The following is a 6,000-nucleotide window of genomic DNA, read 5'->3' as shown; positions in this document are numbered from 1 at the left end:
TATGTCTGGGACATGGACTCGGGCACTGTACCCCTCAAGGTAATATCATTAAACAGTATAGTAAGTGGCTCAGCCACCAATGCCTTGTGGTGCTTATAAAACTCTCCCGGAAGACCATCCGGGCCGGGTGCCTTGCCCGTGGGGAGAGACCCAATCACTTCCTCAACTTCCTCCTGAGTAATAGGTCGATCTAGCATCTCCCTCGTGGGGTCAGAAAGACATGGCAGTGGGACGGCTCCCAGATATTCCAACAATTGTGTATCAGTGCAGGTCACCTTAGAAGCGTATAATTCCTGGTAAAATTGTCGGAATACATCTACAATATGACGGGGTTGTGTAATAAGGTCCCCAGCGTCGTTTTCAATACAGGGGATAGAAGCGGTATTGCGCTCATCTCTCACCAGCATGGCTAGTAATTTCCCCGCCTTATCTCCCAACTCAAAGAGCCTGTGCGATTGCCGCTGAATGTGTGCCCTCGCTTGTTCTACATTGGCCAGTGCAAGTAAACGCAGCGCTTGTAACCACTCATTCCTCATCTCATCAGTGGGGTCAGTCAAATATGCCTGGTTTCCGCCTCCAAAGTTCCAATCAGACCCCCTATGGACTTTTTAGCCTGACTGATTCCCGAAATATAGATTCCTCGTGCCGTGGCCTTAAAAGCATCCCATACTATATAAGCGTCCGCTGTGCCAGTATTCACAGGCCAGTACCGTGTAAGAGCAGGTTGAACAATGGGCTCTACCTTAGTGGATCCTATCCAATGTGCAGGGAGTCTCCACACTTTATCTATCGGGTCAGTATGTAAAGCTAGTGTAAGTGCAAGGGGGGAATGATCCGAGATGCCCCTGGGCAAATATCCTATCGAATTTAGCTTAGGAAGGACGTCGGGGGATACAAAAGCTAAGTCTATACGGGAGTGGGACTTATAAGTAGCTGAATAGCAGGAAAATTCTTTTTTATGCGGGTATTTCCACCGCCAGGCCTCCGTAAAGACACTACCCGAAGCCCAATCATGCAAAGGTAGTTTGCTATAATGCGAACCCGAAGTCGTGTCTATGACGGGGTCTAGAACAGCATTGTAATCACCCAGCAAAATGGTGGGAGATGGGGCCATTTCTGCTAAGTATGTAGTAAGTAAAGGCAAGAAACTGTTGTTCACTGCAGGCGGGGCATATACTGATGCTATGATCAACCTGACTCCATTAATACAAGCCTGAACTATAACATACCTCCCATTAAGGTCTTGTTTGACTTGCTCTACTTGACAGTCTACATTTTTATGGACCAATATTGCCACACCCCGGGAATACGTGGAGTAGGTAGCATGAAAGGTTCTACCAACCCAAGCCCGTTTAAGTGCTAGAATCTTTTGCCCAGAGAGATGGGTCTCCTGCAGCATTAGGATATCTGGTTTGTGCCGTTTGAGAAATTGAAACACTAAAGCACGTTTTTCTTTGGTGCCCATTCCCCGTACATTCCAACTAATAATTTTTAAAGTCGCCATAATGATATACTGAAAAAAGGAGCCGTCCGACTACCACCTCCCACCAAGTACAGTCTCCCTCACCCCAAATAGAAAAGAAAAACAGCATAGAGAAGAAAAGTCGAAAAAGAACACAAACAAAAACATTAGCATTGGCAAACAAAAGCAGATACATTGCATCCGTATATGTAGACATAGGTAGCGTCAAAGCCATAGCAGATACGCAATCGGCTATGAAAACCTGACTAGGCAGCTGTCTGCCAAACCCACAAAAAACTCCCCCCTCCCTGACCTTCCAAGTCCAGAACAAACCAACTCACAATTGGAGGCCCTTTACCCTATAACCTAACTGACTAACTAGGGAGGCACCCGTAACTATCTAGGTACTATCTAGGTGAATTTGTTGACTGGAGCTCATCCATGTCTCACCCAAAAGCCGATGTACCGTGCAGCAAAACAAAACAGGACTCCACATCATGAGCAACTGATCTCTGCGGCCCTAACGGTGATGATTATCAATCCAATGGTTGACTTCCACCGGGTCAGTAAAAAAACGGGTAGTCATGCCATCAACGACCCGTAGCCTGCTGGGATATAACATACTGTAGACAACTCCCTTTTCCCGGAGCCTCTTTTTGACCTCCTGGAAGGTACGCCGTTGCCGTTGTATTTCAGCTGTAAAGTCCGGGTAAAAGTGAAGCGTGGTGTTGAGATACTTGACCTCGCCCATTCTCCAAGCCGCAGATAGAATGGCGTCTCGATCTTTATAATTCAACAGACGAAGAATAAAAGGCCGCGGTGTATTGCCTGGCACACGCCTGGTAGGTATCCTATGTGCCCTTTCCACCGTATATGCAGCAGAAACCGCAAGGGGTGCTAACAGGTCTTTAAGCAGCGCCTCAATGAAATCAGACGGGGTCTGCCCCTCCGCACCCTCCGGCAGCCCCATAATGCGCACATTATTTCTTCTCGACCTGTTCTCTGCATCTTCTGCCCGTTGGGTAAGCAACTGTACCTGCCGCTGCAAATCAGAGAGTGCCGGCTGCTGTTGTTGCAAGGTGTCCTCTGCGTCACCCACCCGACGCTCAGTTTCCGCCACTCGGTCTCTCAACTTATCCAAGTCGGCGCGAAATAAAGATATTTCCGACTGTATCTCCATACGGAGATCATCCATCTTGGAGGAGAGCGCTGTTTGCGACTCCCGGATGGCACTTAGCAGCATAGTAGATTCAGGCGAGAGATCAATCTTAGGCGGCGGAGCTGCGTCCGGGGTCTCTGCCGGGGTAGAGTGGGAGGCCGCCGCTTTAGAAGTATCAGGCATGTCCAAGATGGCGTCAGGCCCGTCTTTTTTAGATTTCTTAGCCGCTGTTCGAGGCGCCCGTTGGGATCTGCTGCGGTTCCTACCGCTCATAGGGCCGCTTAAAGAAAGCAATCGAACTGCTTGTGCTCACTTCTGGAGTAAAAATAAGTACAGGGTATGCTAGCAGGATGGATTCAATACGGAGCTCCAGACACACACGTCTTCTCCGGAACCTTACATAGCCACGCCCCCGATTTATAATATCTTTATAAATTACAGTAGGGGGTACATTATCCACTATATAAACAAGCTGCTGTGTAGCCATTGGGGGCAGCCATTCAAGCACAGGATACACAGTCGATAACAGATAAGTTCTGAAGAATCCCATTGTATACTACAGACCATATCTTTTATATAATGTGTATCCTGTGCCTTTTCTCCTTTTTCAGCTTTGAATGGCTGCCCCAATGGCTACAAAGCAATATGTTTATATAAACTATAGTACAGTTCTGAAGTAGTGATGTCTGGGCCTGGGCGGAAGCCCACAGGTCGGGCTGGTTCAGGCCAACACACAATAATTGTGCCTCAACCTAACTGTGCTCCACTTCTGCGTGAGGCGGTGTCTATTTATAGATGTGCGCCGGCCCCGCTGCTCCCTCTGTGACAGCGGGCCTGGTCAGGTGCGGGTATTACAATGTTGGGTTATGGTCGCATGCGAGTCAAATTATTACTATTCAGAAGCAAACACATCAGTTGTATTGGTGCAACGCAGCAGTACACTATGGGGCAGATTTATTAAGAGTCGAATTGAAAATTCAAATTTTCGATTTTGTTTATGGTCAAAAACTGTCAAATTCGACTAGGGAATTATCCAAACTCTATTTTGTTATGTTTTTTTAAAAAAAATTCCATTTAGATTTTCGAGATTTATCATTCTCTACTTTAAGAATTCAAATTCGACTATTTGGCACCTAAAACCTGCCAAATTACTGTATAAGTCAATGGGAGAGGTGCAGTGACGAATTTGGAGAAAAAACTTGAATTGAGTTTGGTCGAATTTGATTCGAGTTTTCGATTAGAGAATTCGTCCGAGTTTTGCATATTCAATTTTTTTAATAAATAATCAAATATTCTAATTTTGAGTAAAATCGAATTCATGTGAGTTTAAAAAAAGCTCACATGAATTCGAAATTCGACCCTTAATAAAAGTGCCTCCAAGGAGAAAAACTTTTATTTTTTTTTATTAAAACTTAGAAATTCAAATTGTCCAACCAAAATTAAGTCAAAGGTTTTTTTTTGGCTGAATAGGTCAGTTTTCAATTGAATAGGTCCCTATTAGAGACGGTATATGATAGATTTCAATATACAAATTTTTTTCAAATTCAAATCGAATTTGGACTATTCCCTTGTCGAAGTACGCAAAAAATAGCTTGAAATTCAAATTTTTTTCATTCGAAAATTCACCTCGACTTTTGATAAATCTGCGCCCTAATGTTCATTACTTTAAAACAAATTCATTTTTGGTGTTAGTGTTCTTTTAAATTCTAGTGAACGAAACAGATCATGAGTGGCTTTGTTTGGGCAAGAGACAATGCGGCATGCAGAGCTGTTAGCAAAAACATTGCAGTAAATACCTGCACTTTATTTTTTATAAAGTTTACTGTTTTAAGTGCAAAGTGTCTTTGGTCAGAGAGTTCGGAACCATCAGGCACTAAGCATTGTGCTTTGCATGCAGGGAGGTACTAGAGTTTTGCTTTATGTACATATGATTTGGGCGACTTTTGCTCCTCATAGCACACACACATTTCTATATGGTAGTTTAAGCTAGAATATATATCTAAAAAAATCCATCACCTATATCTGAAAGGGCTCTTTGTAGTCTTTAATATGTGTGTGTGTGTGTGTGTGTGTGTGTGTGTGTGTGTGTGTTTTCACAACTAGGGAGAATTGGAGTTCTTTGTGAGAGACAGAGGTGGTGGTAGTCTGGTGTCCAATCAGCAGTTAGCATTTATATTTGCTGTTTGAGAACAAATGTGTGATTGGCTGCTGTTGGTTATTAAACCCAGTGCAAACTTTGCATGTTCTTTTAAATGACCCTACAAATCCAATACTATTTGTGCTGAATACAGACACAGAGAAAGCCAGACAGAGTTGACATGAGGGCAACAAATGCTTTCGGTGAAATCAGTTTTGGGAGATTATGCTTTTTTTTAAAAAAAAAAAAAAAAGTTAAATATAATCCAGTGTTTCACCTATAAAGTCTCACTTAAAGTGCAAGCAGCTTTGTCAACAGACCTTGGAAGCTAAGCTGGGGCATATGGGTTTAAAGCAATTTCAAGGCTTTGAGTAACCAAATAAGTGACATGAGAGCAGGTTATCACTTGTACAATGCAAGGGTGTGTATTCATTCCTGACTTGAATGTGGCTCTGTCTCCAGCTCCTGCAACACTAATAATATATGACTAAACATAAAATCTCTTCTGTCTGTGTCGGTGTGAACTTCATTTATTCTGGGATTCCAGTCTTTAGAACCAAGAACCACCAAATAAAAAAAATGATACAATAAAACCCATTATTTCCCAATGCTATTTCAGTACCAAAGTTTGTACAACTCTTTATCAGCAGCACACGAGGCTGCAGAGAAAAGAATCAGACCCAAAAAGAAAGTAAGTAGAGTATGCATGTACAGTTAGGTCCATAAATCTGGACAGAGACAACTTTTTTGTATTTTTGGTTCTGTACATTACCACAATGAATTTTAAATGAAACAACTCAGATGCAGTTGATCTGCAGACCTTCAGCTTTAATTGAGTGGGTTGAACAAAAAGATTGCATAAAAATTTGAGGAACTAAAGCCTTGCGACCAAATGTACAGAACCAAAATTAGAAAAAAAGTTGTCTCTGTCCAAAGATTTATGGACCTAACTGTATGAGTATAGCAGATTAGCACAATATTAAAATATACAAATGTGCCTCTGGTCCCACATAATAAATCTAGACTAAAGTTTACAGGTTCTTACCAAGAAAAGATTTGTCTTTTAGAAGAGAGTTCTCTGGTCAGATGAAACAAAAATAGAATTGTTTGGCCAAAACGATCATCGCTATGTATAGAGGAAAAGGGGCGAGGAACACCATCCCAACTGTGAAGCATGGAGACAACAGCATCATGCTGTGAGGGTGTTTTGCTGGAAAAGGGACTGCCGCACTTCAGAAAATA

Source organism: Xenopus laevis, chromosome 8S, assembly GCF_017654675.1.
Source record: "Xenopus laevis strain J_2021 chromosome 8S, Xenopus_laevis_v10.1, whole genome shotgun sequence".
Lineage (NCBI taxonomy): Eukaryota > Metazoa > Chordata > Amphibia > Anura > Pipidae > Xenopus > Xenopus laevis.
This window is presented reverse-complemented; position numbering follows the sequence as displayed.